Below are 12,274 nucleotides of genomic sequence, written 5' to 3' on the forward strand. Positions count from 1 at the left end.
GGCCCTCGATACCCGCCATTATCTCCCCCAGCAAAAATAATATCTGAGTGGAGCTCACATTCCCCTCTTCTGCTGAAGTCGAATCATTAATAAGACCATGATTGTAGAGGCCTTGGAAGTGCTAAAACCAAGACTCTGGTAGAATATGACTTGCTACTTTTGGTTTATCTATGTCTTGGAAACAAGGGTCATTTATAACCTTCCAGAAAGCGGTCGAGTCCTTCGACTCTGTAGCTTCTCCCAAGTTCTCCCACGCCTGCTGCTGCAATGTAGTTTTACTACATTTAATTGCCCGTTTATACAGGGCCCTACATGAGGACACCTTAGTTATATCTTTGGGGACCGTTTTTAAATCTGACTTCAATTCCCTCAGGGCAATGGAACATTGCCAGTCAAACCACCTAGGGATAGCCAATCCCTTTTTTGGCGTTCTACTCCTAAGCAGGCCATCAATATGATGGAAAACACCCTCCAAGGCTTTAATCAGATCTGCCCCCTCCACTGTTGGATCTAAACACTTCTAAACCTGCAGTTCATTGTCCGAAATTAACGCTCTGTAAAAAGCTTCACCATTAATATGGGCCCATCTGAGTCTCCTTCCTTGGTTGGTGGCACTTATCGTGCCACAGGCCCCCATTCGCGAGGAATGCTTGCTCAGGTTAGGGTCCCTGATCGACATGACCAGGGAATTGTGATCACCAAAGATACTAACTTCTGTATTAAAATTTGAGATCCAGCTCTTTAACGTGTTGGTAACAAAGATAAAGTCAATAAAAGAGTCCCTTCCCCTACTTTTAAACGTTGAATGGACCGATCTGTCCTCCTCCACTTTGATCAAGTCCATGGTGTGTCTGAGGGCGTGTATGCCCAGCACCTTAGTTAGCTCTCTTCCCTCCCTAGTATGCTCCAAATGCAAGTCCTCTTCCAGTGGGCATGAGGACCAGTCTCTCCCAGGTAGGGGCATAGATGGCAGTTAAAATCACCCAGTAGCACCAACTGCAACCTCATTGCCCCTTGCTCATGTATTCCTGCCAACCGGCACGCCAATTCAACCAATTTTATTAAGGCCTGTCCCACTACAATGGCATTATGAAAGTTAATAACAATTAATTTTAGGCCCTTATTGTGATATCTGATCCCTTGCAAAAAATCTGAATCCCAACCCAGGTCATCCCATCTCCCCTGTAACCTCAGATCCACATAAGTGATCAGGCCTCCCCTAGCTCTCTCAGAGGCTGCCTTACGTGCTGCTACGAAATACATTTTATAACCTTCTAGAGCGAGTGCACTACTGTTCACCTCCCACGTTTCCTGCAGGCAAATAATATGGAATTTCTTCATGTAAGCTAGATAGTCATGTTTTTTTTATTCTGGAGGATAGTCCTGCCATGTTCCAGGAAATTATCTCAATGACACCCTGTCTAGGGCCGATGAAATTGCTAACCTTGAACAAGTATGTGGACTAGGGGTTTCATTGGGTACTCGGGAATTCCCCGCGGGTCCAGGCCCGATATGCTCTCCATGTCCCTCAGGAAAAATTGACTCATTAGTCTTTGGCGTGGCTATCCCTCCTACACCTACAATAGGGGACAAACTTTCCTGTCTAGGACCATTCCCAGATGACAGCCCACTGATCAGTCAATCTATTTCATTTAGGGCTGAAATACTATAAAGAGGTGCATACCAATTGGTTAGGGGGGGTGCCCAGCCCACCCAATCAGGTCTGACTAGATGACGCCTATGATCATCATGGTTATTTACACACATCATGTCCCTATAGAAAAAACCCAGGGAGAGCATTCTAATACTTGAGCCACCTCCCACCAGATATGGCCCCTTACTCTGCTTAAGAAGGTCTTTTACCAGCTCTGGATACCTAAGGTTTAGGATCACACAGTCTCCTGGGAAGCACTCCCTACTATTTCCAATCCAGGAAACCCTTCTTGCCATAATAATGCGTCTATGGTGTGATATACTAAAAACTAAATTTCTATTTAACCAATGGGCCGCTTTATTAATCAGGGTGCGTGGAGTTTCTTCTTTGTCACCACTGCAGGCCGGAACTCCTGTCAGGACTACTGTGTATGGGCATGATGCTGGGGGTAGGTCTAAGACAGGCAGGCCCAGAGTACACTGTGCATAGTCAGTTACTGCTGGCGCTGTGTCATGGGGTGTAGGTGTTCTTCCCTCTGAATTTCTGGGGGCTGTATTAGCATTAGGGTTATGAACTTACAGTTCCTCCCTTGTATGTCTCTGATCTCCCAAGGCATTGGATGGTCTTGGGGCATTACCATAGGTAGTCCCCACAGTTAACCCTTTATTTGAAGCCTCCTTTGTTCCATCAAGCTGTACACAGTCTTGATTCCCCCCCTCTATTCCTTCTTGGTTGGTAACTGCCTTGGAGCATATTGTGCCCTCTGATCCCCCCACACTGATGACATGTTGCCCCGTAAACACAGTAGTCAGAGTACTGCTCTGTGCAAGAAGCAAAGATAATTTCCCTTCTATCGCATTTATTTTCTTATACAAGGGCCCTAGATGGGTAGTTAGCATTGTTTCCAGCCTAGACCACAATTCCTTATCCGCCCCCCCATTCATCTCCGCCTTCCCGCGATTTTGACACTAATAGTTAGCTACAGGCCCCCCTGTTTCTTTAGCCCTGGACGCTTTAGGCGCAACCCTCTGTTTCGATTTGGCTTTCGGCATGTGGTGCCCCACCCCCGATTCGGGTTCCTGGAGCCGCGGGCTCAGCCAGAGGGGTGGCCACACTGAGTGTGCCTGTGACTTTCAGGGCCCTTTTGGATCGAGTAACCACCTCCCCTCCTTCCCTTGGGGTAGTTTCTCCGCTTGATGGATCTACGGCTAAAACAAGCTCTCTCCCTCCCATCCCTGCCGCATCGGGTGACACAGTTTTTAATTCAGAGTCCCGCTCCCTTTCATCTGTAATGATCTGTGGTGGACTTAAATCATCAGCTAACAAATCAATTGAGTGGGCTAACAGACCCGCCCCCTGTGATGAGAGAATGGCGGGGGTTAAGACCTTTATATTGTCACCAGTTATGGATTTAGCTTGGCCTAAGGGAGCCCCAGCATTAGGTGATTTACACGTAGCTATAATGCCCATGGAGGATCGTTTTTGCTCTATAATCGAGTCCAAAGATAGTCTCTTCTCTGTAAGCTGTATTTCGTGCATTAGCAGAGACTCCGCTCTCGTGAGGAAGGCATCAAGAGTCCCCTTTCCCCCCCCCCCCCACCAGAGAGCTTGTTGCCTTGCGCTTACTCATCCCGAAAATGAAAGGGCTTATATTGGGCTTGTGTTGGACAAGATATTAATGAAAGAATGAGAGATCAGTACCTTGGTAGCTAATGAAGTTCTGTCCAAAAAGGCCTTGAGGATCCCTGAGTTCTTAGTGTTGAAAGAAAGCCCTTCAAATGCCTCCTGGCAGAGATTGGTAAGATGCGGGCAGCTAATTAACCCTTTAAACCAGTACGCAGAACTTCTTCTCTGCGTCTTCCTAACCTGCAGTGTTCCGGGATTCCAATGGAGACGTAAGGGGGGTGACCGAGCCCAGCCTCTTCTGGCCCCTGACGGGCACGGACGGGCCCACCCATTGGCACGGGCTTGGCCAGGGCAGTGCCCGGGCATGCCCGCGCACGTCCAGCGGTGCATAAGGGCCGGGCCGATTAAGAGGGCCTCTGGCGCCCTCCAGTTACGTCACGAGGCTGCACCCCACAAGCCTCCTGGAAAATGTGGTCATTAGCCGAGCCGTTCCACTCACGACTGTTCCGGCTGCACAGAGGGATTTCTTGGTTGGCCAGAAGGAATGAAGATCGGGCGAGTTAGGGCAAATACACAATGGCTGTCCCCCTCACGGAGGACTCTGATTCTGCTGTGGCACGTCGACTTGCAAAAGATTTGACTGTGAAAGCTATGAATGTTGAGCCCTGAAACTCTGCCTTGTCAGCTTTTTATTGTTGCCCTGCTAGGTGTTTTTGTGAGGGTGCTATGGGGAGGGATCTGGTGTCTGACTTATTTATACTAGGAACAGTAACCTTGCACACTACACCACATTTCAGAGGAAATAATGATTCATAATGCACAGTATTATATGGAAAATTTAATCATTATGCTGCATGGAGTCCTAGGGACAGAACTAAGAGCTATATGTACAAAATATTTGTGCAGTTGTAAATGGCCCGGTTTGCACAATTAGGCCATTTCCGACACATTAAGGCTTTTTCATATTTACAAAACACAAATTGCAATTCATTAATATGTTATCAAATCACATTTTGTGTTTCGCAATTCAGTATTTGCAAGAGGCGTATTTATGGGGTCCCTTCCAAATACTAAAGTGCAGTGGTTAGGCCTGTCATCCTTTGGGTGGTCTTCCCTCATACTTTTTGCTTGCTTTCCTTCACTTTTTGCTGTATCTTTTTGTTGGCCTAAGGACTCTGATCACTGTACTACTACTACTAACCAGTGCTAAAGTGCATGTGCTTCTCCCCTATACATGGTAACATTGGTGTATACACAATTGCCATATTAAGTTTACTTATAAGTCCCTTGTAAAGTGGTATACCATATACCCAGGGCCTGTAATCTTAAAGCTACTAGTGGGCCTGCAGCACTGGTTATGCCACCCACACAAGCAGATTTTCAAAACTGTCTCCAGCGTACCATTGCATGGCCTGTGTGTGCAGTCTACTACCACTTCGACTTGACATTTAAACCACTTGCCAAACCTTAAACTCCCTTTGTATCACATATATGTCACCCCTAGTGTGTGGTCTAGGAAGCATTAAGTGTAAGGTGCTGTGTAAGTAAAAGGTAGGACATTTACTCTTAAGTTTTACATGTCCTAGTAGCAGTCTCGCCCGGCATGGCTCACGGGTGGGGGGTGGTAGACACGGAAGCGCATGGGTGGTGGGGAAGGGCGAGTGTTCATGAGGGAAGGGGTTTAAATAATAAAAAAATTATTTTAACGTACCTTTCCTGGGTCCTGTGTCTTCACTGTTTGGTCTGTCCCTGCATTCCTGCCTCCGTCAGGAACAGGAAGTAGGCAGCCTCCCTCCCCTCCCTGTAGCCAATCACAACACTGCAATGGCAGTATTGCAGCGTTCTGATTGGTCGGGCCGGTGCCCAGACAGACGCCTATCTGAATGCCATTTTCTCCATGGAGGTCATGCTGCCTACATGGAGGAAAGGCAGCGTGAGCATGACTGGCTTGGCCGGCCCAAGAGGGCCGACTAAACTGCCAGCTCCCTCAGCAGTGGGCAAGCCACTCCTCCCCTGCCCTAGAGCAGACATGCCTGCCCCAACTAAACCCTTCTGCTTCCTCGCAGTGCGAGAAGCAGAAACACAAAATGGTAGTTTTACCATTTTATATTTCTGCTTCTTGTATTGCGAGAAAGCAGTGGGGCGATGCTCCTCTGCCTAGTGGAGGAGCCGCCCCTGCCTGGTAGTGACTAACAGCAAATATATGTTTCACTGCCGTGAGGTCTACTCCTATGATAGGCTAGCATCGGGAATTCTGTAATATACTTTTAAGCTGTAATGGCTTTTCAGAAAGGAGTAGCTGCATCATGTTTCATAGCTTTGGAACGGTAATGATAAATCCTCTTTTATAATATGGTTGAATATAAAATTGCTAATTTAGAAAAGCCACTTTTAGAACATTTCTTCTGTGTTTGTGAGTGCACTGTTATCTTGTTTCCTTTCCATATCTGTTCCAATTTGTACACTCAATGCTAGTTTGAATTTTGACAATATTATACAAGTTGGCGTGGTACATTAAAGAGAGGATATCTCTATAAAAAAATAAGAAGTAGAGTAAAATTGCCAACAAGTGCAGGTATTGAGATGTAAGGAACCATTGCGTAGCCTCCTGAAAAAAAGAGGATGCATCTATGGTGTGAAGGGTCCCCCCCATTTTGTTTTCTACTTTTAGAAAGAGGGCATTTCTCTGCTCTTACAGTTTTGTGTGCCTTGCAGCCTGTCTCCAATTTACATCTGGGGTGGGTGACAGCTACACTTTGTGCATTCCCTCTAGAAACACAGGATGAGAGGGCGTGCCATAGAATTCATCTGCACTTTGATAGCTCTTCCTGGGCAGGAGGAGAGAGAGGGTGCTGACTCTTCAACCTAAATAGGCAATGTCCTGTTTCCCACACAGAGGACTGATTATCCCCTAGTGATAGTCTAGAGCCATGGTTGGGATGAAAGGGATACAGTGCACTTCAGGGGCCAGCTTTGAAGTCACCCCCACTTCAAAGCCATAACTGGGTGTAAGTATTGGGACTCTGACCCTACCAAGATAGTGCACCACTGGACCTTTGAAGAAATCTGGCAGGAGTAAAGACAGCTGTGCTACAAGGATTGCCACTCTGCTTGGCAGATGATCTGGAAGAACTGCTTTTCTGCTTTGATGCTCTGCTGCCTGCTGACCTCTTCCCTCCTGAGGACAATGACTGGGCCCATCTCACTTGAATCCAGGGTGACTCAAAGGGCTTGCTAGCTTGACTCCTGTCCCTAAGTCTCAGGGCCGCCAAACACTTCCTACAGCTCAGCAACAGCACCTGGACTCTGCTATCTGTGAGTCCTGCCCTGCCAAATGGTGACAATCCAGTCCTGGGACCATGAAAGGTGATTTCTGCTGTCCAGAACTATCAACATTGACTCTGTGGTGACTTTGCAATGATTGAAACCAAGACATTGCCCTTTGAAGCAATTGCATGAGCCGATCAACAACATTGCTTTGATGGACTGTATGGCTCAAAGACAAAGGACATAGCGGCTTGATAATGACACAGTGCCTGAATCATAACGGGGTTTGTCTACAATGCCTTCATTACTGAAGAGACTCCATTTCCCACAACACACTGCCCTCCGAACCTAGAAGGAAGAGCTTGCAGCTGTCGCTGCCGTCATAGTGCTTAAAAGTGTCAAGAGACCTCTGATGCACTGGCCATGCCTGGGATGCACCTGGGCACATGCCAGGGCCAAGACATATCAATAGTGTGCCCAACTCTGCCCACCAGAGCCCAGAAGAGGCTGGGCCACTCCTTAAAGTCTTTTAGTGGGACCCTTGGCTAAGTTGGTGAGTTTTTTCACCTGGAGGTACTTGTTGTTTCTTTTGCTCATTTCTGGACAGTTTTAATGTTGGATTGTATTGATATTTTAATCACCTAGGCTAGGATGGGCATGGGGAAGAGGAAAGTGAATTCCACCAACGTGTCAGACAAGAGACCAAGGAGAAGTACATCTATATTGTCTTTTCTTAATAGCGCAGTGAGGTTGACTATGGAAGAGATTAGCTGTGTTGAAGACCAGCTGGCCTTGAACTGCTATCAGTACATCTGAAGGTGCTTCCCTTGGTTTCGGTGTGGGTATGGAGTCATCCATTGCTGCATCTGCGGAGGCTTCAACTAGCTGCTGCTGTTCACCTCATAGTCTTGTAAATCTGGTGGAACACCCCAAGAGCCCTAAACCGATTACTTCCACTGGCATGATTGAGCTTGTATACAAGGTGCTAGGGCTAAAACAAGATACCCAATAGAGTTTAACCTCTCTAAGCCTGGCAATAAATCTGGAAAGGGAACAACGAAGGGGCCTTCTGTGCAGTCTTTTTAGACTCACAAGACTCACAAGGGCTTAATTTGGACCTGAAGATCCTGCCAGCTCCTGACGCCTTTGGTTCACAAATTGTTATTTTTAGAGTAGATGGTGGGAAGCTGAATTTGTCTTTGGACAGTATTCAGACATAAACTGACATGTAATTTAGTCCATAGGTTCCACTTTCCATTGGTAATGACAATGTTTCTACCAAAGGTCTGTCCAGCTGTCCCCAACCCCCTGATTATCTCACATCCAGGGCCCTTGGAAGTCAACCCAAGTTATCCATTTTCCCTGCAATAGTCTATCAGCCTCCCAGATGGGCCCCAGACATGACAGTATGCTTACAATGAACCCATCCTATTGGCCAAAAGGATTGGTCCCTAGTGACAAAGCTGCTGTTTCCAAACTTCCTTGTGTGGTCACCCTTGAAGAGTATGCTTGTACTGATGTTATCCAGCTACTCCTGGCTGCAACTCCATATGTTCTTATAATGGCGAAGGTGCCCCTGTTAAGAGTAGGGACCTGGAGAGTTTTCTGCAGCTCAAAAACAAAGTTGCTCATTGGTTGACATCCAGGTCTAACCTGATTCAGCCCCTGTAGGATAGAATTATCATGGCCCCTAGAATTGGTTGGATAGGACCCTCTTAGAAAATGTTTGCGGGTGACTGCATTATAATAAACTTCTGCAGTGCCTCATGGGTGGGTCATGTCCTTCATGCTCTTAGGTCGAATAGTGTTTGTCGTGACAGAATTTCAGCACTCCCACTGGGAACCTTTTATCAACCCCTCTTTTTTTTAGGTCTGTGTGAAGGAGGGATCATATCCTTTCTAGTCAGCCCGGGTCACTTGATGGCCCTATTACTTTTTCACATCAAAGCAAGCTCTCAAGCATACCGATCAGTAATCATTTTGAACCCCGACCCAGCACGATTACCCTGGCTGACTGACCCCAGCTCTCGATGTGGGAAATTTGGTGAGGCATGAGGTGTCTGGTCGGTCTCTTCATTAAGGGTGCTAAGTTGGAATATAGCTGAGGTAAGGTCTCAGATGACCTTTGGTCCAGGATGTTGTCCACCTTCGACATTACTTGTCTGCAGGAGACCTGGGGTGTTTTGGGTTGTTTATATATGGATTGGCACGCCACATACACTATCAACGCTATTCCCTACTCTAGTGGTTGTGTCAAGGGGTTCTTGCAATGCTCTTTAACTTGGGCCTAATTTGTAAAACTGAGATAATCATGTCCAAATCGCCTGACATCCTTGATGTTCTTTTAACTTTCCAAATAGGTACAGAATGCTGGTTATTAATTTTAATTACCTCTGTCACAGCCAGTCATAAAGTGGATGCTGTTTCCACCCACGTTCAAGGGGAGAGGCAGTAGTTTCATAATTGATTATATCTTTGTCTCATCCTATTTTTTATTATTGTGAAATTTGAGATTGTGTGGGATGTCCTGAGCGACCATAATCCCTTGACAGACTTATTTTTATGAAAATAGAAGCCTGTTGATGCAACCCACCTGTTTATGGTGCAGATACTATCTAACATTCAGGGGCAAAGTGCCAGGGTTCCAATACTCACCAGTGCATGCCACTATAATGCGCAACTGTGCCCCAAGAAGCACTGACAACTGGGTCCTTGGTTTATTAAAGAAGACCCCCCTCCCTGGGATTTGTGAAGTGCTTTAGTGAGGGCTCATGATTCATACATTATTTTGCAATGCAATAAATAGCCCTTTTGACAGTGGTAGGTTTACAATGAATAATGTATTTGTATTTGACTGTTTCTGTAAAATATCCCTGGTGGCAGTGGTTGCACTGAAACAGAAACAATCTAGAAAGGCACATGGGCATTTAAATGGGACTTGCACGAGCACTCACCAATGTGTTCTCATCGCATCATGCACCACTTATCTGCTACTTTCTACCACAGTGATTTCTAGTTATCAACTTTGTCCTCCCTCCTTGATCACCAGCACCTTTAGCCGAGGGTCTTTGCGACCTTCTAATTCCTGCAAGTTCCACTTGCTTAAAAAAATAGGGACAAAGAACAAAATGACGTAAGCAAGTTTTGATGCAAACACATCGCAGCACGCCACCCGCATAATCATAGACCTCAGCGCCTCAGAGACCCGTGTGACACAAATGCAAACGTTGTGATTCCTGACATTAGAATGCTATTGTTGGCGCTACGGAGACTCGCAAAGAGATGACACAGACAGTTTGGGATTCATGACTTTACTACGCTAGCGGATAGAGACCTACACGATAAAAGGGCATGAAACGCTATTGCTAGGGCTATAACAAGACACACTTCGAAGTTCAGAGGTTTATTGTATATGTTTGGAACTGTATCAAACATTTTCAAAGGACTTACATGATTATTATGCAACCTGCCTGTGATGATGTTGTGATGTATCCCATGTTTCCTTGTTCATGATCACAATTCAAAAGAGTGTCACATGATATGGCGGGAAATGTTCACTGCTCCAGATGGTTCTACTCACTAGCAATGCCGGTTGTGTACTCCATGAACCCCTCAAACATACGAATCCTAAGAAGAACAGGGTGTTGTTTCTAGGATGTACCCTGTGCATTCAGGGTGAGATACAGATAACTTTAGAACAACGTATAATATGTGTGAATTCATAAGGAGGCAGAGTTAATTGGTTGTTTGTCACTGACAGATTCCCAGTGCAATATCTCTGCAACATCCTAAGGCGTTGAAACAGATAGACAGTGATCAGTGCTGAATCAGTCATGCAGTGACCAGGTGAAATTTAACCTGCTTCACGTCTCTCTCTCTCTCTCATCAATCCATTCCCTCCAATCCTCGGATACTGGCGGAAACACAAATTCTATCATCTAACGCGGATGTTAGTGCTTGGATGAATAGGGGAGCCAGCATCGTCCCATTCAAACCACTTTGACTTCAGGTGAGTGGTGCAGCCTAGAACATTGACACGCAAGGTCACATGGGATTTGATTATCTCAATAACTTCATTGCTCTCTTGCTCAACACACGCTCCCTGCAGAAGCATGAAACACAGATTTTCAACCGTCTACAGGACGTTCAACCTGACCTACTGTTTTTAACAGAAACTTGATTAACTGAATTCTCCAATCCAACACTTGCAATGGCCATTCCTACGGGGTATTAGGAAGGATCGCCCTACCGCGAAAGGGGGGGGGTTCCCATTATTTTTATACAAGAATTTGACTGAACAGCCATCACTTTGGGAGCCTTAAATAGTGTGGAATGTCTTGGATTCCACTGATTGCTATCTTCATATTAATCCTTGGCTTGTGCCTTGATATATAGACCTTATATCAAAAGGGGGGAACAGGGGGTGGACAATTTTTAACGGGGTCCAATGTACATGTCCTATAACGTAGAAAACAACAGAGGTTGTACAGAGTTCCCCAAAAAGGGATTAACTAGAATAACTCAAAATGACCTCTCTCTTTAAAGTGGGTGTGACAGAGCAGGGAATGTGATAATCCCTTTTCGGAATTGAGGATGCCTCACACAAGTCAAAGGTTGGATGACTATTGTCATCCCACCCGATGATTGTCCAGTGTCATCATTGGCTTCCTGCTCCTACGGCAGGCTGGCGATGCAATGCCCGTCGGGCAGCACTGGGTGCTGCACTTTAGCGGAGGTCTTTTATTCCTTTGCCAATGGATGCATGTGTGTGAGGGACCTAGGAAGTGCAATAGTGAGCGTGAGTGAGGTTAAAAAAGGTCAGTGGAGTCCAATAGGGAAAACTTTATTAACATGGCTCACTGCCTCATTAAAATGCGTGAAAAAATCGAGGGGTATTGAGGCGTGACAGTAAGGGTAATCAAGCCTCATTCAACCCTCAGTCCAGGTATGGTCGACATGTTTCATGCCACTAAGGCAATTCATCAGGACCAATATGCTCATATAATTGCTAGTGGATTCCCCAGTATTCAAGGAATCGGGTATACGACCTGTATTGTGTCGCAGGATCAACCCTTCATTGAGGCCCTCCCTGGGACCGATGACCGATGTGGGCGGGGTAGGTGATTACACATCGGTGCAACCGCAGGATAGCCGGTACCGGCTATCCTGCGGTTGCACCGATGTGGGCGGGGTAGGTGATTACACGCCTTTGCCAGAAGCAAGTCAGGTGCCAACTACGTTGCACTGGCCCCACCAGGTCAGCCGGTGGGATTACCGACCAGGGACTGCGGTCCCAGGGAGGGCCTCAATGAAGGTTTGATCCTGCGACACAATACAGGTCGTATACCCGATTCCTTGAATACTGGGGAATCCACTAGCAATTATATGAGCATATTGGTCCTGATGAATTGCCTTAGTGGCATGAAACATGTCGACCATACCTGGACTGAGGGTTGAATGAGGCTTGATTACCCTTACTGTCACGCCTCAATACCCCTCGATTTTTTCACGCATTTTAATGAGGCAGTGAGCCATGTTAATAAAGTTTTTCCTATTGGACTCCACTGACCTTTTTTAACCTCACTCACGCTCTTCCTAGGTCCCTCACACACATGCATCCATTGGCAAAGGAATAAAAGACCTCCGCTAAAGTGCAGCACCCAGTGCTGCCCGACGGGCATTGCATCGCCAGCCTGCCGTAGGAGCAGGAAGCCAATGATGACACTG

Source organism: Lissotriton vulgaris, chromosome 2_1 (assembly GCF_964263255.1).
Source record: "Lissotriton vulgaris chromosome 2_1, aLisVul1.2, whole genome shotgun sequence".
Taxonomy (NCBI): Eukaryota; Metazoa; Chordata; class Amphibia; order Caudata; family Salamandridae; genus Lissotriton; species Lissotriton vulgaris.